This window comes from Pantherophis guttatus, chromosome 7, assembly GCF_059756535.1.
Source record: "Pantherophis guttatus breed Tessera chromosome 7, ASM5975653v1, whole genome shotgun sequence".
Taxonomy (NCBI): Eukaryota; Metazoa; Chordata; class Lepidosauria; order Squamata; family Colubridae; genus Pantherophis; species Pantherophis guttatus.
In genome coordinates, this window is record NC_142069.1 from 14017121 (window position 1) to 14043118 (window position 25998).

The 25998-nt window shown below is 41.2% G+C and overlaps 1 protein-coding gene across 4 annotated transcripts in view; it reads left to right on the forward strand.

Moving 5' to 3' along the window:
* Positions 1-25998, forward strand: part of EPS8 (EGFR pathway substrate 8, signaling adaptor) — a 173211-nt gene that overhangs the window by 44229 nt on the left and 102984 nt on the right. Inside the window, exon 1 of one of the 4 annotated variants that reach the window (XM_087873057.1) lies at positions 14107-14698. The exons of 2 other annotated variants lie outside the window; for them this stretch is intronic. The gene's annotated coding sequence lies outside the window, so the exon portion shown is untranslated. Of the gene's footprint in view, positions 1-14106; positions 14699-25998 lie in introns of those variants that run through there. One more of the 4 variants, XM_087873056.1, reaches the window with a different exon arrangement.

A 25998-nucleotide genomic window follows, 5' to 3' on the forward strand; every position in this document is an offset into this window, starting at 1 on the left:
AAGGGCCCTTCGGATTTATCTGCACAGGACGGCCTCCTTCCGGAGGACCGAGGCTCTGTTCCTGTCCTTTCAACCTTCGTCGATGGGATCTCGCGTCTCCTCAGTCACTATAGGTCGTTGGATCAGGGCAACTATCTCATCAGCCTACGAGACTCAATCCTTGGATCCTCCTTGTGGCATCACTGCACACTCTACGCGGAGCGCCTCCACCTCAGCTGCATGGGCCACCCAGGCCTCTTTGGAGGAGGTCTGCCGGGCTGCAACATGGTCGTCGGTGACTCCCTTTATACGGCATTACCGCCTTGATTCATACGCATCCGCTGACGCGGCATTCGGCAGGAGGGTTCTGCAGCAGGTCCGGCCTTTCCCGCCCTAGGAGACACCAAGCTTTGGTATGTCCCAGTATGACTGCCGTGGGCGCCCTTGTCGGAGAATGGGCGTTGGTCTTACCTGATACGCCCCTTCTCGAGCAGGCGCCCACGGCAGTCATCCCCACCCTTTCTGGCCGTTCCTGGTCGTTAACTGGGGTGGGAGGGCTTTTTCACTTCTTTCTTTCTTTTGCTACAGACACCACAGTCTGCTGGTCGACCTCGCCTCCAAACTGGGACTGAAGCAGGAAGAGGCGGGCTAAAGTTCCAGTAGACTCGGTCCTATTGGATAGCGAACGTGTCGATACCCAGTATGACTGCCGTGGGCGCCTGCTCGAGAAGGGGCGTATCAGGTAAGACCAACGCCCATTTTCAGAGCCATCATAACTTCAAACAGTCTCTAAACAGGGCAGCCATTAAGCCAAGACCACCTGTAAATAACACAGTGGGTTATAATGTGAATTGTGGTTTGCACCTCTGGAGAAAAAGATTGTGTCTTTGTTTCTGGCCTGCATAAGATATGTGTGAAGAAAGATCCGAATTCAGTTAGAAGTAGGCATATCTGAACATATGGAAAGCAGGACAGCATAAAGTAACAGTCAGTTTTTCAGTTTTTCCTCCCGGATATGCAGAGAAAGTCTCCAGAGATATTTGCGTTTTAAGGACCACTCTGTCAGTCACTTTAGCAAAACCGAGCAGGCAGAAAAGGTGTTTGTTTTCACACTCACAAGAGCAAACTGCTGATGTATAAACAAACTCCAGGCCTATTGGACATGATTTGGGATTGGCTTAATTGGTCTCTAGAGAGTTTCCGTAACTGGTTCTCCATTGAAACTCTGGATTTCTGAAAACACATGTCAAAGCTGCCTCTTTGCCTTCGTTTGGTTGAAGATTTTCTCCACTTGAATTTGTGTCACAGATACACCTTGGCAGTTTATCTGTCTGACTCTAGAATAGAGTAGAGTAGAGTAGAGTAGAGTAGGAATAGAATAGAATAGAATAGAATAGAATAGAATAGAATAGAATAGAATAGAATAGAATAGAATAGAATAGAATAGAATAGAATAGAATAGACAGAGTTGGAAGGGACCTTGGAGGTCTTCTAGTCCAACCTCCTGCTTAGGCAGGAAACCCTACACCACTTCAGACAAATGGTCATCCAACATCTTAAAAACTTCCAGTGTTGGAGCATTCACAACTTCTGGAGGCAAGTTGTTCCACTGATTCATTGTTTTAACTGTCAGGAAATTTCTCCTTAGTTCTAAGTTGCTTCTCTCCTTGATTAGTTTCCACCCATTGCTTCTTGTTCTACCCTCAGGTGCTTTGGAGAATAAGTTGACCCCCTCTTCTTTGTGGCAGCCCCTGAGATATTGGAACACTGCTATCATGTCTCCCTTAGTCCTTCTTTTCATTAAACTAGACATGCCCAGTTCCTGCAATTGTTCTTTATATGTTTTAACCTCCAATCCCCTAATCATCTTTGTTGCTCTTCTCTGCACTTTTTCTAGAGTCTCCACATCTTTTTTTCATCGTGGCGACCAAAACTGAATGCAGTATTCCAAGTGTGGCCTTACCAAGGCATTATAAAGTGGTATTAACACTTCACGTGATCTTGGATTTACTTTGCCTTACTCTGATCTATAGGTAGTCCTCAACCTATGACCTCAGATAGAGTCGTATTTATGTTTGTTTATGGAAGAAAAAAAAAATCCAGCAAGCAAATTCTTTCAGACTACTGAATGAGGAAGAAACATTATTCCGATTGAGTAATAGGTTTCTAAAGAATTCTTCTTCCTCATTCAGTAGCATGAAAGAATTCGGCGGCTGGATTATTTTTTTTCTTCCATAAACAAACAAAGCTAAATACCAATCTATTTATAAAACGCTAGATAGCACTTGTCTGAATAGAAGAGAGAGAATATCCTTATCACTCCAAGGTACACATTCATAAGGGAAAATGTTGGTAAATCTTGTTATATTTGCCACTTGCTGTAGGAGCAAATACAACTTACAAAGCTATAAACACCCTCAAGGGGAAGATCTTGGGGCTTCTAGTATGTTATACACACATAATTAACAGCTATAAAGTTTTCACAGAGGCGGATGTCTTCCTGTGCACTAAAGTTGTATTATTTCCCAAATCAAAGTGTTTCCTCCTCCTTTTTTTGCACTTAATGCAACACCTCCAAGGCATGTATGAAACTTTGGTAAACTTCGGATTCTGGTCAGATGAACCTATGTTGCAGGCTTCTGTTGATTGTCATCATTAGCTATTCTCCTTCATCTTTTTTTCTTTTGTACACAGTTGCGCTTTCTGGCATCGTTTTTTGGCCAAACACAAACAAGCTTCCAACATTTTTGCTATATAAGGAAACATGCTAAAAGTGCTGCTTCGTTCAGAGGAGGAAAAGGGAAACTTTTGTCTGTAAATTACGTATCAAGGATATGTTGCCGCTAACAAATCTGCTTAGTAGAGCAACACTTTTATGGCCTTGGGCGTGCAGGTCAGTTCTAGAAAGTGAGTTTTTCCAGCAAACTGTAACTCACTAACTTCAGTGTCTCCATCATTACAAAGAAGAAGAAGAAGCTATTTGTTACAAAAAATGTTTTTTTTTAAAAGGCAAAATAAACTTTGGTTTGCATGGAGTAGGGAACAATGCGTTATTAAGGTCTGTTGCAAGTAGCAGCAGGGTGGATTTGATTTAAATCGAGTTGATTTAAATCATGATTTAAATCACTAGTAAAAAGGCTTGATTTAAATCAACTCGATTTAAATCATAATTTTTAAAGAGCAACTGTCATCTCTGCTACTCCTTTGACCCACTGTTGACTCACTGATAGTCCCAGTGTTGCAGAATATACAGCCTCCTGCTACATAACTAAGCTCCATTTCATGCTGAATAAACTAAATTATTTATGTATCTTAAATAGAAAACTATCTTACGATAGATTTTTACCCCAAAAGTTTTTTATTAAAATAAATTTGATAAAAATCAAAAAAATCCGATTTAAATCAAAAAAATCCGATTTAAATAAAAAAAAATCTGATTTTTTTGATTTTTTTCCACCCTGAGTAGCAGTCATAAAATACTATGCCCCCTTGCTTTCCCCACCTAAATCCACACCTTTCTTTGCTGGCTTTAGCCAAGATTCTACCTCATTTTTATTTTTATTTATTTTTAAATCACAGTCTCCGGCAATACCTGTGAAGCCATAATCAGACTAACCAGCTTTGCAAAGTTCACATCCAGAAGGAAATTGCACAACGTTAAAACAGAGTTAAGAATTAACCCAGCCTTCCTCAACTTGCCACCATCTCCATATGTTGGGATCACAGTGCCTAATAGCAATAGCACTTAGACTTGTATACCGCTTCTCAGTGCTTTACAGCCCTCTCTAAGCAGTTTACAGAGTCAGCCTGTTGCCCCCCAACAATCTGGGTCCTCATTTTACCAACCTCAGAAGGATGGAAGGCTGAGGCAACCTTGAGCCGGTGAGAATCGAACTTCTGGAAGTCAGCAGAATTCGCCTGCAATACTGCATTCTAACTCCAGGCCACCGCTTGCCATGGTGCCTCATGCTCACTTATGATCAGGGGTTGTGCTGTTTGGATATTTTGGAAATTTCACTCTCAACACACTTGTGGAGGTTGTGATGATGAGGAAGTAAATACCAAAGGAGAATGGCCATCCTGCAGCTGGATGGAACCATCAAGAAGCATTGTAATATAGCAGTGAAGGTTTGGACCTAGGCTTTAGGATCATCCAAGTCCAGGGCTAGTCACTCTCAGCAAAGCTGACCTCACAGGATTGATGCAATAGAGCAAAATAAGATCATGTATGCTTTCTTAACTTTCTGGAGAAAATGTGGAATGCAACTCTAACAAATAGAATTAGAATTAGAATTAGGAACAGAACAGAACAGAATAGATTAACAGAGTTGGAAGGGACCTTGGAGGTCTTCTAGTCCAACCCCCTGCTTAGGCAGGAAACCCTACACCACTTCAAACAAATGGTTATCCAATCTCTTCCAGTGTGGGAGCATTCACAACTTCTAGAGGCAAGTTGTCCCACTGCTTAATTGTTCTAGCTGTCAGGAAATTTCTCCTTAGTTCTAAGTTGCTTCTCTCCTTGATTAGTTTCCACCCCTGCCCTCAGGTGCTTCTTGTCCTGCCCTCAGGTGCTTTGGAGAATAGTTTGATTCCCTCCTGTCTGTGGCATTCCCTGTGATACTGGAGCACTGCTATCATGTCTCCCCTAGTCCTTCTTTTCATCAAACTAGACAGACCCAGTTCCTGCAACTGTTCTTTATATGTTTTAGCATCCAGTCCCCTAATCATCACTTCTCTGCGCTCTTTCTAGAGTCTGAACATTCAGCTTCGCCTCTCCCCATTTCTCTGTCAGGAAACCAGAAGGGGAAGTTAATTGACCCTCTGAATTGGGATGACTGTGATGTAGGCGAGTAAACTTACCACAAACCACAGACCTCAAGTGTTAACCACACACTTGAACTCACAGCCTGGTTTTAGATACCGCTGTGGGCCTTAACCACCTTCTGACTTGCAAATCAGGTCAATGTAAAACAGTAGCAGCCCACTAACTTGGCATCTTAATAGGTGGCTGTATGTCCTTCCTTCGACTGAATAAACGTGCATTTGGCAAATGGCAAATGCTTGACAGCTACAATTACTGCTCAGGGATCCCGTTACATTAACCGCCCCTTTCCCCAAACAGGCCGGCCAAGATATCCAGCCTTATGGGAGGGCAGCCAGCGCTGGACAGGATGGCTTTGGAAGAGACAGACTTCCTCCTCCTGTCCTTTTCATCGAAAGAACAGGACTCCTTGAATTGATTTCTCCTTTTGTTTGGTGTGGTTGCCATGGGGCTGAATGGGCTGCTCCTATACGTGTGACGTCTTCATTCTCCTGAGTAGAAAAGCTAAACTGATTAACCTCGGTTTTTATGCAAACACGAATACCTGCTGTTCTAGCAAGGTATTTGCACCTCCTTCTTCTGGCCATCCTGATCAGGGCAATGGGAATAATAATAATAATAATAATAATAATAATAATAATAATAATAATAATAATAGCCACAACTGGGTAAATGGAATAATAAGAGGATTCACAGAAATGGTAGTTTGTGAATTCTTAGCTAAGAATTAATCCATATATCTGGAAGTTGATAAGTCTATGAATCATGGGTCTAGGATAGTGTTTTTCAGTCTTGGTAGATTTAAGGTGCATGTACTTTCCAGAATTCCCTGGTTGGCTAGGAGAATTGGTCTACTCTAAAAAGGTAAAGGTTTCCCTCGCACATATGTGCTAGTTGTTCCCAACTCTAGGGGCGGTGTTCATCTCCGTTTCAAAGCCGAAGAGCCAGCGCTGTCTGAAGACGTCTCTGTGGTCATGTGGCCGGCATGACTCAACGGCAAAGGCGCATGGAACGCTGTTACCTTCCTATCAAAGGTGGTCCCTATTTTTCTACTTGCATTTTTTATGTGCTTTCGAACTGCTAGGTTGGCAGAAGCTGGGACAAGTAACGGGAGCTCACCCCGTTACGCGGCACTAGGGATTCGAACCGCTGAACTGCCAACCTTTCAATCAACAAGCTCATCGTCTTAGCCACTGAGCCACTGCATCCCACACAGGTCTACTCTAGATCAATATAACTTCTTCCTTTTGAAAGTGATTTTTTGATATCTAAGGCTGAAGATTTGGTATTATCAATAAAAATGTAGGATGTAACTAATTACATTCCAAATCCTCTTTGGAAATGCTGAGAAGTGAACTTTGGATAATCTGTATGCAAACCACATGCTATGCTGCTGTTTTGGTGCCTTGGTTTCTACCTGTAGCTGTAGAAATTTTATTTCAAATCCCGCTTGTGAAGTTGAGACTTTTAGCTAATCTATGTTCATCGAGTGTACTTTAACAGATCAGTCCTGAGACAGATGGTTATTGTTACTCTATGCTTTGCAAGCAGGTATCAGTGAGTTAGATTTGACTTCGGAGAACTGCATGCATCTGTCTATTTGATTACTAAATGTCAGAACGAACTTGACAGCATAGTCAGTCAATCACCCACATGGTGTTGTAAACCATTTCCAGTAGCAACATGACTTTTTTCAAGGGCATTCCATTAATTCCTTCAATCTCACCTGTCTATTTTATCTATGATGTTCCTCTTCTTTGGCTTCCTTCCTCCTAAATAGTTTTCTGTAAGAAACCAACATAAATCATTTAAACTTTCCCAGGACATGTGGTGGCTGGGCACCCTGAGATTTGAAGTCCCCACATCTTCTGGTGGCCATAGTTGAAAACACTGCTGTAGTCCAAGGGAAGGCAATTTAGTGAACTAAAACTCCCATGAGCCTCAGCAAGCCTTGCCATTGGGTCAGAGATAATGGAGCCATAGTTTGAAACAGGGTGGATAAAAATCAGTGATTTTTTTTAAAAAAATCAAAAAAATCAGATTTTTTTTATTTAAATCGGATTTTTTTGATTTAAATCGGATTTTTTTGATTTTTATCAAATTTATTTTAATAAAAAACTTTGGGGGTAAAAATCTATCGTAAGATAGTTTTCTATTTAAGATACATAAATAATTTAGTTTATTCAGCATGAAATGGAGCTTAGTTATGTAGCATGGGGCTGTATATTCTGCAACACTGGGACTATCGGTGAGTCAACAGTGGGTCAAAGGAGTAGCAGAGATGACAGTTGCTCTTTAAAAATTATGATTTAAATCGAGTTGATTTAAATCAAGCCTTTTTACTACTGATTTAAATCATGATTTAAATTGTGATTTAAATCAAATCCACCCTGGTTTGAAACAGAGTACAGATTTTCTCAGCTAGAGGCATGACTTACCCTTCCTCATGGCTGCCAATCCTCAAGAAAGCTTCCAGTGAAATCATCAGTATTTTTAGAGGTGGATATTTGACAGGGAAGTAAGGTTGGGAATATAATATATGTATTGTATATAAAAGGGACGCGGTGGCTCAGTGGCTAAGGTGCTGAGCTTGTTGATCGAAAGATCGGCAGTTCAGCAGTTCGAATCCCTAGTGCCGCATAATGGGGTGAGCTCCCTTTACTTGTCCCAGCTTCTGCCAACCTAGCAGTTCGAAAGCACATAAAAAATGCAAGTAGAAAAATAGGGACCCCCTTTGGTGTGAAGGTAGTAGAGTTCCGTGCACCTTTGGTGTTTAGTCATGCCGGCCGCATAACCACAGAGACATCTTTGGACAGCGCTGGCTCTTCGGCTTTGAAACGGAGATGAGCACTGCCCCCTAGAGTCAGAAACAATTAGCACATATGTGCGAGGGAAACTTTTACCTTTACCTTTTACTGTATATACATACCTAAATCTTACTCTCTTTTCCATCTTTATTTTAGCATTCTTGACTCCAAAATTACACTGCTAAACATTAGCTAGTTTGCCGCTGAATTTTGGCACGTTGATCTCTGGGGCTTCAGTAGTCTTGGCCTTAAATATCAGATAGGCATGAAGCTGCTCATCTGTCCTTAAATCTGTAAATACTGTGATTTCACCTTGTCTACATCAGTCAAAAAGAGCATTTAAGCTGTGAAGCAGTAACAGTGGTTGCTGACAAAATTAGCTATTTTCTTATGGAAGCCCCATGTGGGAGCTAAAACATTGGTTAATATTGTTGAATACCTAGATGGAAACTTTCCTGTTTTACAAAAGTGCCTAGGGAGATCAAGAAGAATGAAAAACAACCTTCTGTTATTATACTGTAAATGGCTGATATCCTTCCCTTAATGTATGATTAAAGGGGATGGATATGATTAGTACACCATGATCCCACCATGTCTTATCCATATGTATTGAACAACGGAAAAATCTGGTCATGGTCTGTGAGAAGGTCCTTGGCAGACAGGAGGAAGAGGAGGAGAAGGAGAAACTGCAGAATGGGCAACAGACAGATAAGAGGCAGCATAGCCCACAAATGTACTTTCAGACTTGCAAGTTTCTGTTATTTCATTCTTACAATAAAGGTAGTGTTGGTGCATCTTAACTACTGTATTTTTCAGACTATAAAACGCACCGGAGTATAAGACGGACCAAGATTTTGAAGAGGTAAACAAAAAAGTTTTTGCTCTCCCCGGCTCCCAGGAGCACTCTGCAGGCCTCCCAAGCTCCTGAAAGAAGCTTCAGGGAAAAAAAGCCTCTGAAAGAAGCTTCAGAAAAAAAGCCTTTTTTTCTGAAGCTCTGTTTTGGAGGCTTTCAGAGGCAGGAAAAAAAAAGTTCTTTCTGAATCAGAGTTTCAGACGTTTCAGAGGCAGAAAAAAAAGCAAGGCACAGAGCTCACAACCAACAAACCTGTTGCTAAAATTCACCTCTGGGAACAGCTGATTGGGGGGTATTCCAGGAGGCCAATCCACCCACCAATCAGCTTTTTTTGTATTTTCCTCCCCAAAAACTAAGGTGCGTCTTATACTCCGAAAAATAAGGTAATAGAAGCTAAAAAGAAAAGAGAAAAAGTTTGGAAAAAATAAAACCCCAACTAAAAAGAAGAAGAAAAACCCCACCTTATATATCATACTTATTAGTAGTCTCTCACTTACTAAATAAGTACCGTAAGAACTACATTATGGTCAACACAAAATATAAAATATCACGAAAATTCTGCCATAGCACAACATGCTGTTTTATCATTTGATTAGTATAAAATATTGCCCTTTTCAAAATGGATGGATCATAAACTTTTGAAAACCATTCCTTAACATCTGGACTAATTTTGCTTTTCCAATTTCTCAATATAATTTTTAACCATCTCCCCTATGCTTGATACTCTATCATTTCTGATGAATAAATTCCATATGTTAACGTTGTTAACACGGTGATTTTCTTCAAACTGAAAGAACTTCAAACAGTTTTTCAAATTGAAGAAATTTCTTGGATGAGAAATGAAACATTTTCAAGCAAAACCCTAACAAAGTCCAGTTGGCTATTGGACAACCAGACAGCTCTGCCTAATATTTGTCTTCTCTTGCCTTATTCTTGGGGTGAAGCTCTTGGAATGCTACTCATTATAGTTTGGGTTGGCTTTTGGCTTGAAAAATGTTATGCATCTCTACTATAACTACTGTGCCGCAGACTGAGCTTGTTGTGGGTAGAAAGTGTACTCACCATACGTAGATAACCTGCTCCTATTCCTATTGCTGTCTGATGAAATTCAGAAGCTATTGGTGTCAATAAATTGGATTTTTTCTTCTGTCCTTCTCTTCATATTATCTACAGTATAAAGAACGTGCCTTCTCCATGGCTTCTAAAGCAGCTGTAGCCCTCTGGTTTATGTTCTCTTCTATTGTAACAGGTTGTATAGTGTTGGAATAGCTGAGTCAACCGCAGTTTGTGACAGTGATCCTTGACTGATGAACAAGACTAAGCAAGGTCTACTGTATAATTGGAGACCTTGAAACACATGCCAATGTGGCTTCCAGTTGCAGTACATTAAATATTTAAAAGATTAACAGAGTTGGAAGGGACCTTATAGGTCATCTCGTCCAGGGGTGAAATGCTCCCGGATCGGACCAGATCTCCCGATCCGGTAGCAATTTTTCCCCGTGGTTCGGCGATCCGGTAGCAATTGCCGCCCGGGTGTCATTACTTCCTGGTTTTAACCTGTTTTTTTACCTTCTGCACATGCGTAGAAGGTTTTGCACATGTGCAGAAGATGTGCGCACGCATGCAGCACGCACACTTCCAAACCGGTAAGGAAGTAGATTTCACCCCTGATCTAGTCCAACCCCCCACTCTTGCAGGAGACCCTACACCATTTCTGACAAATGGCAGTCCAATCTTTTCTTGAAAGTCTCAAGTGATGAAAGCTCCCACCACTTCTATTGGTTGATTATTCTCACTGTCAGAAAGTTCTTCCTCATTTCTAGGTTGAATCTCTCCTTGGTCAGTTTCCATCCATTATTCCTTGTCTGGCCTTCAGGTGCTTTGGAGAACAGCTTGACCTGCTCCTCTCTGTGGCAGCCCCTAAAGTATTGGAAGACGGCTATCATGTCTCCCCTGGGATCAGTTATGATCAGATATGAGAGATGGGTTCCTTTGAAGCTCATTGATCTCAAGTAGACTCCAAACTTTTTAAATCCTAGAGAAGTGAATCAAAACAGTCAAATATTAGAAACATCATGTTTTCCATAAGAATCTAAGGCAGTAATTGCAATAGATTGTAAAAGAGGGTTGTTGTTTTTTTAAGCTGAACTAGGTTCCTGCTGACTTCTTATACATATCTTTCAATTTCTTCATAACAGTATCCAAGTGGTTTTCTATTGCTCTCTCCTAGACTCAAGACATGCTCTTAATGGGTGGCAATGATGACCATTGTCATATTCTTGCTGCTTCTGCCCCTATTTTCTGTTGCGTAACTCAAATACAGGTCGAAGCATTTTTAATGTGTTGATTCCTTCGAAAGAGGTATCCTGCTGCAGGTTGGAAATTTCTAGACAATTAGCCATTGCAGGAAAAACCCCAAACAATTCATTAGGCATTTCTCTCTACCACGGAGTTAACTTTCAGGAGATGCCGTGACTCTTGCCTCATGTTGCTTCTAGCTCAATCAAAGGAGCAAATTAAGTTCATGAAATATTAATAAAATAGCACATGCTTCCAAGGCATTTGATTTCAACTACTGCTTAAAGAGAAGACCTGCTGAGTTATAAGACAAGACTTAACACAAGCCAGCCAGTCCAAAGGAGAGAAGATGTTGCAGCTCGTGGTGAAATACAGCGACCTGAAATACTATATCAGAGGTAAATCTATCAATGTTCATTAACTTTGGTTCCTTCAAACGTTTTGAACGGGAGCTGTGTTTACCAACTTAATATCATATGCTGAAACAATCCCTACTTAATAAATTACGGAGCCAAAGAAGCTTGTAAAAGAATAAGAATTCTTTGATCTAATATGGAAAGCGATTATGTAATGGCCCTTGGGCATGGTGTATCAGTTTCTCATTTGTCCTGTCTTGGATGAGGTTGTCTTCCTTTGCACTCCAGTCTGTGCATCTCAATCACTTTACAAGCCAGCTTCAGAAAGTTGGTCTGTGCAGACTTGCAAAGAGGGAATGCAGATTTAGCCATCTGTTACAACCTGCAGCCAAAGGGGGAGTGACATTTGAAAGACACACTAAAGTCAGGGATCTCTGGCTTTGCCTGCACAAACCCCCCTACTCACGACCCTTATTCTGGATTAACTGCTTGAAAATATGCTAAACCTCCCACCGGCTGGAAACCGGAGTTATTCTTACTGGGAATATTTACCACAAAATACACTGCTCAAAAAAATAAAGGGAACACAAGCAGAAGACATCTGAGATCTGAATGAATGAAAAAGCCTTATTAAATACTTTGTTCGTTACATACAGTAGTTTTGTGTTCCCTTTAGTTGTTTGAGCAGTGTATAAACTACTGTATGTAAAAGAACAAAGTATTTAATAAGGCTATTTCATTCATTCAGATCTCGGATGTCTTCTGCTTGTGTTCCCTTTATTTTTTTGAGCAGTATACATTAAAGAAATAACAATACTTAATTCTACACATAATAACGGCAGCAAGGATAGTATACGCACAGAATTGGAAAAACAACAATATGCCAAAAGAGGAAGAACTGATAGGAAAAATCTTGGAATGTGCGGAGATGGACAAATTAATGAAAGAGATAAAAGAAAAGGAGGAAACAGAATATTATTTAGTATGGAACAAATGGTACGATTGGTTGGGGAGTAGAAACAGTAAATAAGAACGATTGGGAAAGCGTCATAAAGCGAACAATGTTAGTAAAATAATATATAGATACAATATTATGTTTGAACGATTGCATATAGGAATAAGGAATAAGAGGACTATAAAGACAAATATATGTAAAGAAGAGTTAGGGAAAAATATAAATGATAGAAGAACACCGACTTGAAACTGTTGTAAAAAGGAAATATATGTTTTATCTTTGTGTTTGTTTTGTTTTTAAAAAGAGAAATAACAATAAAAATTATTTTTTTTAAAAAAGAAAATATGCTAAACCATGGCATCCATATAATGACAGTCTGATAAACAGAGGCGAGTGCTCATCCAATTTGCAACCATTAGCTAAGGGTTTACCAGCCTGATACATTAACAAACCCTGTTGAACTAATGTGCAATTGTACTGCTGTGGATTCCCACAAATATAACAATCTGATTCTAAAGAGGTTTGCAATTGGATTGTGAATGCTTAAAAATAGGGAAGACTGTTGTCGCATTTTGTTTCTTTCCTGTTTTAGCAGAAAACGGCAGAGAGAAGCCTAAAATCAAAGCACATGAAGCAACTTCCTTACTGCTGGATTGAATATTGCTTTGGCATGGTTCACTGATCCCATTCAGTGTGCTGAAAAATAAATGGCTTCTGAATTTTCATTTTTAAAGGAGAAGTGCATTTAAGTCAAGCATTTGTAGGTGGGGTGCATTGACCATAGCAACAATTCATTGGTTTATTGTTGTGAAAATAGTTTGCAACCACATGCATTGACCATAATACACAAGAGTTTGATGAGAATGTTTTCCTTGTATAATCATTTCTCTGGCATTCTTAACCTCCTGGACTTGCCACCTTGGTAAATCTGAAAGGAGCTCCTCCCATGGTTTTGTTTTGGTCTTTTTCCAGATCAGAAAGCAGGGTCAGTCCAGGTGAATGTAAAGTTGGGAGAAGGATATGTAATAAGAAACATAGCAGCACCCCAGTGAAATAATAAAGTAAATTCAAATAGTACCACCCAAGGAAATTCTAGAGTTATTCAAGAATAGGACTGTGCAAAACTCTGTTCAGGAGTGGACCATATCAACAGCATTGTAAAACCTTATGTAAGAGTGTGTGTGTGTGTGTGTGTGTCTGTGTGTGTGTGTGTGTGTGAAGTGTTTTTCTATCGAGACACCTGGTCTACCCCAACATGTGGGAGGGGGCATTCTGCTCCCTTTCGCCTTTCAGCTCCAATCCAGGAGCCCTCAAGCAGTCGCATTCATGACAAACCATTTTATACCAAATTTATATTTTGCTGATAAAGAAATAAAGGGAGAGGTGTATAGATCTATTTCAAGCCTTTTAGCTTTCATCAGCTAGCCATACCCTTACTCGGATTCGAACTTGGGCTTCCTGCATGTTAGGCAGTTGAATTAACCTTCTGAGCCACAAAATTATATTTTATCAGCAAAATATAAATTTGGTATAAAATGGTTTGTCGTGAATGCGACTGCTTGAGAGCTCCTGGATTGGAGCTGAAAGGCGAAAGGGAGCAGAATGCCCCCTCCCACATGCTGGGGCAGACCAGGTGTCTCGATAAAAAAACAATATTTCCCCTGGCTCAAGTTGATGAAGGACATATGAAGAACGATTGCAGGAACTGGATATGTCTAGTTTAATGAAGAGAAGGACTAGGGGAGACATGATAGCAGTGTTCCAATATCTCAGGGGTTGCCACAAAGAAGAGGGGGTCAAACTATTCTTCAAAGCACCTGAGGTTAGAACAAGAAGCAATGGGTGGAAACTAATCAACGAGAGAAGCAGTTTTGAACTAAATATATATATGTGTAAATTATATATTACCTACCTGCAGAACAACCAGTGTGGTTTCTTCTGGAAGGAAAATGGTACGTTCCAAGCCCTAACAATGAGTTTTTGCACTTAGTCAAAAGCACCTAAGACTAAAATAGAAATACTTAAGCCTCTTTAGTGGGAGATAGAAACGTTTCAGGAAACTAGAGGGTAGATTTTGAATTGAGCATGTTATGGAATCCAGCTTCCAGTAAGTTATTCTGGATGGAATCCAGGGCTAAGTATACCATGTCGATCAGCTTTAAAGCTTATCAGGTAATTTACCTCTTTAGTTTACCTGTTATTGATTTATCCATCAAGTCTGTGGTATTGTGTAGTAGTAGCTCTTCAGCTTTCAGCAGAACGTTTCCTCATCACCAACAGCCAGTTTTTTTTAACTGGAAGTGATAAAAAATTGATACCAAGACTTCCCACGTCTGAGCTATTTAGAAGACCAAAATCCCTCTTCATGCAGGACTGCTGGTGAGGGAGAGGAGCAAATTCCAGGCTCTTGATGATGATGAGGTTATGGGATGACAGATGATGTCAGAATCTGGACTGACACACCTCTTTGCCATCTATTAAGCCGGTCCCTTTTTCAGCCTCTGGTTCACAGTGCCTACCTCGCCGTTTTATCTTCTCAAGGAACTTGTTTTCTCTCAGCACAATTGTCTCATAGCAAGGAATACCAAAGTTGACTCTTCGGCAGAGACTGTCCTGCTGAAACAAAAGGTGAGCTTTTAATAATAATGAGCTGTTATGCAATATCGGCACCACTCAAGGTGCTCAGGATGTTTTCTCCTAGAACTTTTCTAGGATGCTAAATAAGAACCAAGTTGGATTTTGACTAGTTACTTGCAGTAGTGGCCAAAATTGTGGAAACTTTTTGGGGAAAGTGTATTTTTGAGGTTTGATGGCTAATAACACCACTTTTTTTTTTTTTTTTTTGGAGTTTCAAGATAATCATATTCCACTGCTGGAATGGCCTGGGAATAGCCCAGACCTTAACCCAATTGAAAATCTGTGGAGCCGACTAAAGAAACTTGTTAGTCAGAAGCGATCCAGCAATAAAACCCAGTTAATAGAAGCAATCATTCAATCTTGGTTTCACATTAGAACAGCTGCAGAACTAAAAGACTTGGTTCACTCCATGGGAAGACATTATAAGGTCGTAATTGATGCTAAAGGTTACCCAACTAAGGATTAACTGACGTGATAATTTTTGTATATCTCATTTTATCTATGGTGATAATTTTTGTATATCTCGTTTTTTCTACGTGTTTCACTTTTCTTCTTTATATTGTAACTGCTATTCTAATAGCAAATCCTTCATAAAAGTTATTGCATTACATTCTTGATTAAATAATCTTTCCATTGATATATAATTTTATGGTACTACTCCAAAAAAAAAAAAGTGGTATTATTAGCTAGTTTTAGAAAATACACTTTTCCCAAAAGGTCTCCACAATTTTGGCCACTATTGTATACATAAAACTAATTGTAGGAGAGCTTGCTAGGGCTCTGAAAATTGTTTTTGTAAAATGGATTAGTTGGAGTTTCTGGCAGCAGGGAAAAAGGGACACGAGGCTCAGTGAAGGACCGGAGAATTGAGATTTGTGATATTATTGTGGGTCTTTGTATCCTATCTTGAATTCTAAGATGTCAGTGGGTTTTGTTCATGTTTCATTTTTCAATGGCAAGCGAGATTATAGCTGGGTATATACTACATAGTAAACTTAGTCTGTTTTGATTATGATTCATTGGATAACCCACAGTAGCTTGGCTAATGCATTTGGCTAAGCCATAAACCATTGCTATCATTAAATTGGCATTTACGCATCAATTTTGGTTTCTCAAAGGAGTCGGGTAATTAATGATTGCTATTCTTGATGGTTGTCTGCTACTTCCTAAATTGTAGACCGTGTATCTTAAATATACACAAGCACCCATGAGAAGACATGATGGACATCGTATCTTAATTCAACAGTAATTGTGTAACTAACATTTGATGATCTGAATTAGGTAATATTTACTGTAAATTACAGATGGTAAGAATACATACATAATCCATATCATTTGAATAATGACACCATGATGCACATGATGGCACTTGTGTCCTTAAGCTCCTCCTCCTATGGACACATGTTTCAATACATGTTTACTGGCAGTTGACAGTGGAAAACCTTAGTGAGCTTCTGCAGTACATTTGATTGGCCACTGAATGACATATTATGTTGGAACAGCACCCTACTTGAGTTTACCTCTTCTTCTGCTCTTTATCCCATCGTAGCTTGTCTTAGGATCAATGATTTAGTTAAGATGTTTAAACCACATTTGCTGGACTTTGACCTCAGCTTCAGCACCCACATCTCCAGTTTCTCTATGAATTCAAAAGAGTTTTGAACTGTTTCATTTCCATCGACAAATGGAAGCCCACCAAGATGTGTCAATGTGAACATTTATTCTAGCGGGTACTTGCAAGCCATGGCAGTGATGTGATTTAACTCCCTGGACACTTTTGAATGCCTTCTGAAGACTTCTTTAATACTTCAAGGCTGCTGTGTGTTTAGTTTAGTTTTGCTTTCCAGAGAAAAGTCTGCATTGCTTTGCAAAACCACTTCAAAGAGGTATTTTGCTCAAAACACTGTCAGATGGAAGCAGCACTTCCAAGCCCAGCCCTGTTTATTATCTAGGGTTTTTTTTTTTTTTTTTAAATACAACATTGCTCATCACACATCCAAGTGCAGGATTTAGTTGACCTTAAAACCAATTTGTAGCCTAAATATATCAATAATACAGGAAGCACCAAAGGAAGCCATGGCTGAAGTGAGTTCCTTATGTATTTTAATTAATTTCCATTACAGGAAATTGCCATTTTCCTGTATAAAATTTAATTGTGGGTGGGAGAGAATACAGCTGGAAGCAAAGAGAAATGCAAGTTTTGCATTTACCCCAAGTTGATACCAGGGCTGTTGCTTTTTCGATGCCATTACTATAATAACTTGATTATTTAAAATACAAATGGGTAATAGAAGTCATGGTTGAGTGACAGTTCACCATGGAAAAAATAATTAGCATTTATAAAAAGGTTTAGTCTCACTGACAAAGAGAGAAAACGATCTCCAAAGTCTCATAGGATCTCTCCTCTCTGCTGGGGAGATGTCCTTGAATGATCTGCCTGTACAAGTACATTTTTCTACATAAATCAGTCAGCTTGAAAAGTAGCACATTATAGTGGAAATTGTGTATTTCTTCTATTTTCATTTCAGGAACAGTGAATTCTTTTTGTATCTCCCCTTGACCATTTTATGGTTAGCGAGAAATCCTGCTGCTGTTGTGGCCCACCAGTGACAAGCAGAGCTGGCAGCAGATTCAGACAGTGAGGAGGTTGGGGAGGAAAATGGGCCAGTCCTGAAGTCTGGGGAAGGCTCAGATGAGGGATTTGAGTCAGAGGCAGAGAGGGGGCCGAGGCCATCTGGTACTTCTTTGCTGCCTCCGGAGTCTCCGGAGTCTGACATCAGCGAGGCAGAAGAACAACGGGAGCCTGTTCCCAATGTGTGCATGCACAGAGCTGCCAGAAGACAGGAACAATTAAGAAAACGGGGTTGACTTGGGAGTAAGGCTTGGAGATGATTGGCCCCTCCCATGAGACATAAAAGAGAAGCGAACGAGACATGAGCTTTTGCAGGAAGCAATTAGTTCATCTGGTCGGTAAAAGCTTTGGAAAAGTTCTGTTTGACTCTGTGCTCAGTTTGGCCTTGCTCTGCGTGTGGCAATTAGTTGTCTGGCAGCATTCCAAGGGAGATAAGGTGGGTGTTTGTAAACACTCCCCTGAAAGACTGTTTGAGAATCCTTTCAGACTGGGAATGACAATAATTCACAGCCGTATGAATTAAAGAGGCTTGCTGGGACTAAGATTGTGCTGTACAGTATACTTTCTAAGGCAGCCTAGGTCAGAACAGCTGCAAGCTTGGGATAAGACCCTACATATAGGTAGTCCTTGACATAAAGCCAGAATTGTGACCAGAATTTCTGTCACTAAGTGATGTGATTAAGCAAATCACCATGTGACTGAACCTGATTTTTACAACCATTTTTAGCAATAGCAATAGCATTTAGACTTATATACCACTTGCTTTACAGCCCCTCTCTAAGCGGTTTACAGAGTCAGCATATTGCCCCCAACAATTTGGGTCCTCATTTTACCGACCTTAGAAAGATGGAAGGCGGAGTCAACCTTGAGCTCTATCAGGATTGAACTCCTGGCTGTGGGCAGAGTGAGCCTGCAATACTGCATTCTAACCACTGCGCCATCACGTCTCTTACCACCTTTTTTTTTTTTTACCACAGTTCAATGAATCACATGGTTATTAAGCAAATCCAGATTCCTCAATTGTCTGAATTTTGTCTGAAGCCAGCTGAGGAAACCAGCAAATGGCGATCACATGACCACAAGACACTGTAACCGTCATAAATGTGAGCTGGTTGCTAAACATCCGGATTGTAATCACATGACTGTAGAGGTAGTGCAAGGGATATAGCTTTGAGGACAGCTTGTAAGTCATTTTTTTCGGAGGCAATGGTAACTTCAAACCATTGGTAAATGAACGATCGTAAATCAAAGAATACCTGTATAGTCTTTCTGTGTATGTTTGCTGTTAACCAATTGTGGAATTTCACAGGCTCTCTGCACAGGTTTCCGATGTGTTTTTGTAACCATAAAAAGAGAGGATAGCATCTCCTTCAAACTGAATTTAAGCCTCACGAATGAAGGCAAATATATGTGTCCCAGAATAATGTTGCAGGATCAAATCTGGATCTTCCGAGCTGTTGGACTCGTGCTGGAGCCCATCCTCAGGGTTACACATTGCAGAATACATGTCACACATTCTGCTAGAGAGAAGTTCCCTGAGGAGGGGCTCCAGCACGAATCCGAAAGCTCAGAGGACTAAACCTTTGGTCCCAGATTGAATCCTGAATTTAAGTCTCACTGACTACATAAATGCCTCCATAGAGTTTTTTGGGCAATAGTCTGGAATTAATTTGCAAATGGAATGCTTTACCAATTCTCAGTCTAGCCTATGACCATGAGATCTACTGAAGTAGTAACCATATTCAAAGCTCCTTAATTTTCGGATGCCTTTGCACTTAGATGCTATTACTTCCAGAGACTGAGTAGCGGAGTATATGACATATTCATTTCTCAATCTATTTCTACAAGGTTATTGGTCTTGGTGAGCCTCCACTAACAACTGCAACTTGCTTGACTTCACCTTTTTCAAATTATTATATAGAGCAGGGATGGCTAATCTTTTCCAGACCGAGTGCCCAAAGCGCGTGTGCGCCCGAACCCCCCAAATGCAATGTGTGCACAGCCCCCGCGCATGCACTTCACCCAGGGGTGAAATCCAGCAGGTTCTGACAGGTTCTGGAGAACTGGTAGTGGAAATTTTGAGTAGTTCGGGGAACTGGCAAATACTATCTCTGGCTGGCCCCAGAGTGGGGTGGGAATGGAGATTTTGCAGTATCCTTTCCCTGGAGTGTGGTGGGATGCAGTATCCTTTTCCTGCCATGCCCACCAAGCCACACCACGTCCACCAAGCCACGCCCACAGAACCGGTAGTAAAAAAAAATGGATTTCACCACTGGCTCCACCCCTCACGCATGCATCCCGTCCCATCCTGTTCCCCCCCTGCGTGGCAGAGACCCGAAGACCAGCTGGCTGGCGGAAGATGCAAGCACATGCGTGGCAGAGCTGGACTGGGGCAACGGCCCGCGTGCCCATAGAGAGAGCGCTACGTACCACCTCTGGCACATGTGCCGTAGGTTTGCCATCACTGATATAGAGGCATTCTGGCAATTATAACATTTGATTAGCGAAAGCCAGGTGCTTCCAAAACCTGTTAACATACTCTCCAAGCACCAGTGCAAAGAAACCTTAAAATGCCTATTAATAGGCAGGCAGGGCATTTTATCAATGTGCGACCACGTAGGAGGTAAGATTTGAAGTGCCAAGCTACTATCAACAAGGAAGGCTGAAAATTGTAAATCCACAGGAGGGGAAGAATCTTCCTCACTTTTTGTCAGCCTGAAAATTGGACTAAGACCTCGACACAGTGAATTTGAACAAGGATAGTGTGTTTGTTTTTACTTTCAAAGAAGTGAAAATCTGAAGAAGTGGAAGCAAAGGCATTTATTAAATCCCAACCCTTAACTTTACATTTTGTCTTCCTTTGAGTTGAAATCAGTGGTGGGTTGCTACCGGTTCTCCCCGGTTCTTGCGAACTGGGAATTTTGGAAATTTTGAGTAGTTCAGAGAACCGGTAAATACCACCTCTGCCTGGCCCCGCCCCCAATCTATTCGCTGCCTCCCGAGTCCCAGCTGATTGCCTAGAAGGAAAAAAGCTGTTTAAATTCTTGCCGTGGTGCTTCAAAGGGCTGTCCTACAGCTGATCAGCGGTAAAAGGCAGTGTGGTGGTAGACCAGTGTGCTCCAAAAACAAATAGATAGACCGGAACGCTCCAAAAACAAATGGGTAGACTGGTACAGCTCTGCAAGCAGTTAAAAGCCTGGTAGACCAGTACCTCTGCTAAATCCTAAAGAATTTTCACATGACCATCAAACCACGCCCACAAAATAAGCCACGCCCACAGAACTGGTAGTAAAAAAAATTAGAACCCACCCCTGGTTGAAATCCTCTCTGTAATATTTGGTTTCCATCATTTGAAGTCTATATAATATCCATCCTAGTCCTATTTAACATGCTACAACATATTAAATCTATTACATCAGATTTTAGACTTCAGCTACGCAAGTCGGAAGTGGGAATAAAAAGGTGTTCAGTCTATAGTTGGTATGTTTCTGACTTTCAGTATTTCTGCATGTAAACCAAGTCCTATAAAGAGAAATATTTGGAGGAAATCTTATCCTAGTTATTGTCTGCAGGTTTTTTTATTGTTGTTGCAAGTAGTCCTATAGGGGAGTGTTGAAAAACTCATCTGCAATATTGTGCCTTGCACTCTTTGGAAAACAGGTCAACCTATTTTCCAAAACACCTGAAAGCAGGACACGAAGCAATGGATGGAAACTAATCAAGGAGAGAGGCAACCTAGAACTAAGGAGAAATTTCCTATAATTGAGAACAATTAACCAGTGAAATGACTTGTCTCCAGAAGTTTTGAGTGCTCCAACATTGGAGGTTTTTAAGAAGAGATTGGACAACCATTTGTCTGGAATGTTATAGTGTTTTCTGCTTGAGCAAGGGGTTGGTCTAGAACCGTGATGGCGAACCTATGGCACGCGTGCCACAGGTGGCACGCGGAGCCATATTAGTGGGCACGCCAGCTCAGCTCTGGGGCGCATGCGCGCACTGGCCAGCTGATTTTCGGGCCTTCTGGGCCCGCCAGAAGTAGGGAAACAGGCTGTTTCCTGCCTCTGGAGGGCCTGGGGGGTGGGTGGGGAAGGCCCGTTTTTTTTTTCTTACCTGGCTCCAGATCCTCTCTGTGTATCTGGGAAGGGCGAAAACAGCCTTTCCCACTTCCTTGGAGGCCCTATGGAGGCTCAAAGGGCTCATTTCCCCACTCCCAGTGGGACAGGAAGTGACATTTTTTCCTCTCCCCAGCCTCCAGAGACTCCTAGAGAGGCTCCTACAGACTCCTAGAGAGGTTCTAGAGGCTGGGGACAGCAAAAAATGTCACTTCCTGTCCCACCGGGAGTTGGGAAATGGGCTTTTTCAGCCTCCGTAGGGCCTCCAAGGGAGTGGGAAAGGCTGTTTTCGCCGTTCCCAGATACACAGAGAGGATCTGGAACCAGGTAAGAAAGAAAAATGGGCCTACCAGGCCATCATGTGCCAGGAGCGGGGGAGGGGGGAGAGGGGGTTGCGCACATATGCGCGTGGGCACATGCGTGCGTGACCCTCCTCCCGCCCCCCCTCTCCTGGCACGCGATGGCAAAAAGGTTAGCCATCACTGGTCTAGAAGATCTCCAAGGTCCTGCGAGGTGGCGCAGTGGTTAGAGTGCTGTACTGCAGCTACTTCAGCTGACTGCTAGTTCAGCAGGTCAGCAGATCAAATCCCACCGGCTCAAGGTTGACTCAGCCTTCCATCCTTCCGAGGTGGGTAAAATGAGGACCCAGATTGTTGGGGGCAATATGCTATTTAGTATACTGTCAATTGTTGTAAGCCGCCAGAGTCCTCGGAGAGTGGGCGGCATAGAAATATTATTATTATTATTATTTTTATTATTATTATTATTAATAATAATAATAATAATAATAATAATATAACAACAACAACTGTCATTCTGTTACTCTTTATTCTGCTGGATATGTGGATCAGGATTCCCCCCACCCTCTCCAACCTCAGTTTGGGCATTGCAAGTGATCCTTAGTCATTTGTGATTTCTGCTATCTCCCTGTGTCTTTTTAACAATATATCATTCAATTTAATGGATTCGTTTGTATCCAGTACTAAATAAATGAAGGAGTTGTGCAATCAAGCTTCAGATCAGCATGAGTTTCATCCCACAGCATGCTCCACTCAGTTAGATATTTTTCATGTTTACTGCAAACATAGTTTTCCACTGCTTACGAGCCAGTACTCTGTGGCTTGCATTTGTCCTATAAATCAGATTTAAATCAGACTTGACACAAACTGTAGGTTTACGGTATCAATAATTTAGGAGACACGCAATACCATCAGCTCTGTCCATGTCCTTATATCCAATTATGCCCTTCAAAAACAAAAAACGCACTTGTTTGAAATTCAATGAAGGATTCATTGCAAGGACTACAGTTCTCAACTATGGCTTAATGCAGAGGTCTTCAAACTTGGCAGCTTTAAGACTTGTGGACTTCAACTCCCAGAATTCTCCAGCCAGCTATGTGGAGTTGAAGTCCACAAGTCTTAAAGCTGCCAAATTTGGGGACCCCTGGCTTAACGGAAAGTTTAATTGTGGCTTAATGTTCACATACCTTGTTACAGCAAAAGCAGGCTTTCCCAATCGCATACTGATCCCCAAACTCAATTACCTCCTTTATGATGTAGCACCGTGATGGTGAGCCTATGGCATGTGTGGCCAAAGTGGCACGCAGAGCCATGTTGCCTGGCACGCGCAGCGTTGCCCGTTTCTCTTCCGGGTTTCTGGCACGCGCATGACGATCAGCTGGCCTTAGTGTGTGCAGCAGTGCCGGAAACCGGAAGGGCTGGTCTTTCGTTTTCTGGCATGCGCATGCGTGGCAGTAACCGGAAGACTTGCCAGCCGGCACGCATTCATGCACTGGAAACCGGAAGTACATTTTCTGGCATGCACATGCCCCCTGGGCAATCCTCTTCCTGGACACGACGAACATGTGTATGTGCGTGCGTGCGTGCAAAGTGCTCCTTTTTCAGCATTTGGTGCCGAAAAGGTTAGCCATCACTGGTGTAGCATATCATCGAAGTCCAGTTAGCAAAGAAAGATATTCTACAGTACATACATTTTTGTATGAGCCAAGTTATTACTTTTCTACAAGAGACATCCAAATTTAACAATGCAGATTACATTCTTAAACTCCACCCTTTTTTTTCCAACCACTGGTAAAACAAATTCCATGTTTGATAATATTCTGTGTCTTCTTTCTGTTTAATTTTCAATGTAAGTCTATCCATTTCTGCACAATCTAGTATCTTCCTCATTATCTCTTTGTCTCATGGTGTTTCTTCATTTTTCCAATATTGTGCAAATATAATTCTCGCTGCTGTCAAAACATGCAATATTAAATATATACTTTGCTTATCAAGTTTTTCCGATATTACGCCGAATAAAAACAGTTCAGGTTTAAAATCTACATGTTTCCCTATCATCTTTCCTAACCACCTGTGTATTTTTGCCCAAAATTTTCTTGCTTTAATAAAGAGACATCCAAATTTCTGAAGGATCCGAAGGATCTCTTCACTCACAGAATGCAACAACCTTATTATATTATTTACAATTTATAATCTTATCTGCTTACAGTTATGGAGGCAACTCCCTCCTAATTATTCTTTTGTTATCCAGTAACCTCATCATGATTTCATTTCTTTACAGTTCTGATTTATTCCAGAGACTTGGCTTGCTTTCAAATGGTCTACAAATGGTTGCCTGGGCAACCATTTGACTGGAATGGTATAAGGCTCCTGCCTTGAGCAGAGGGTTAGACTAGAAGAGCTCTGAGGTCCCTATGATGCTATGACTCTATCAAACATAGCAATTGATGTGTTGGTTCTTCTTCATTTTTCTTTCTTTTGAGATGATCATTGTGTAAATCTTTTTAAAAAGCCAGACCTTTGAATTTTAGTGACGTGCAGCAATGGCATTTCTTTAATTCTTTAGTTTATTGTTGCTTGCAGCAATAATTCAATATTGAATTTAAAACAAAGTCCATCATACTTGATAGTTTGGTGCAATAAAAATTCCTCCAGTCATATTTATTCCCCATTCTCAAGTTTCTACTTATCTCTGATCAAAGAACATCTTGTACTGTTCATGATTAACATGTTGAAACAATGACTGCTATCGCCTTACATAATTTTTCCATAAAATATTTAAGGTTGCTTGTCCCCACCCAAGCATGTCCCAACTACATTGGACTATACAGGTAGTCCTTGACTTACGACCACAATTGAACCCAAAATTTCTGTTATGAAGTGAGACATTTGTTAAGTAAATTTGGCCCCATTTTACGACCTTTCTTGCCACGATTGTTAAGAGGATCACCGCAATTTATAAATTAGTAACATGATTGTTAAATGAATCTGGCTTCCCCATTGACTTTGTTTGTCACAAGTTTGCAAAAGGGGATCACATGACCACGGGACATTACAACCGTCATAAATATGAGTCAGTTGCCAAACAGCTGAATTTTGATCATGTGACCACAGGGATGCTGCAATGGTCATAAGTCTGTAAAACGGTCATAACATGTCACTTTTTTCAGTCCTGTGGTAACTTTAAACGGTCAGTAAATGAACTGTTGTAAGTCATGGACTGCCTATAAGGCCTTCCTAAGTAGGAAGTTAAGAGTTTCCATCCAGGATTTTTAGAAGAGTTTCACGCTAGGCCGACCTAGGTTTATGCCATGTTTATATTTATTAAGTAAAAAGGAAAACAATGTAAATTAAGCAGGGGGAAATCCGATAATGTTCCAACACCTCCTATAAATCTTCTAACTAGTTATGTAGTTAAGTATTACGATAATTCTAAGTCCATAAAAGTGGGCCTGTTTTTGCTATTTCCTCCTCCTGTCAGTTTTAGATTGTGTTCAGCTTTTAGGTAAAGGTAAAAGTTCACCTCGCACATATGGGCTAGTCATTCCCAACTCTAGGGGGCAGTGCTCATCTCCTTTTCAAAGCCGAAGAGCCAATGCTGTCCGAAGACGTCTCGGTGGTCATGTGGCCAGCATGACTAAACGCCAAAGGCGCACGGAACTCTGTTACCTTCCCACCAAAGGTGGTCCCTATTTTTCTACTTGCGTTTTTTACGTGCTTTCGAACTGCTAGGTTGGCAGAAGCTGGGACAAGTAACGGGAGCTCACCCTGTTACGTGGCGCTAGGGATTCGAACTGCTGAACTGCCAACCTTTCAATCGGCAAGCTCAGCGTCTTAGCCACTGAGCCACCACGCTCAGTTTTTACCATTCACCATTTTGCTGGCCTGGGATGCTTGAGGATTACCAATTGGAGAACTTCTTCTTATGCCTAAATCTGCCTCAGCTCTTCGCTGACCCTGGTTGATCTCTGAACTAAGGGTGGTTGTTTTTGGTTTAGCGCTTGAATCGTGTTTCTATTCGTCCACCTGGTTGCTGGATGGATAGACCAGGAAGTTGCTTCCCATAATACTGCCAAGAAAACGGCAAAGATTGTGTTCAGCTTGACCTGAGGAGTGTTGCTGTCTCTTATTGTTCACGCTCTTCACTTTCCTCGTTCCAGCTTATTTTCTCTCCTTTCCTTCCTCATATGTCATTGCTTGTATCCTCCATTTCACTGCTGTCCACAGCTGTCCAACAGATGTTTTTTT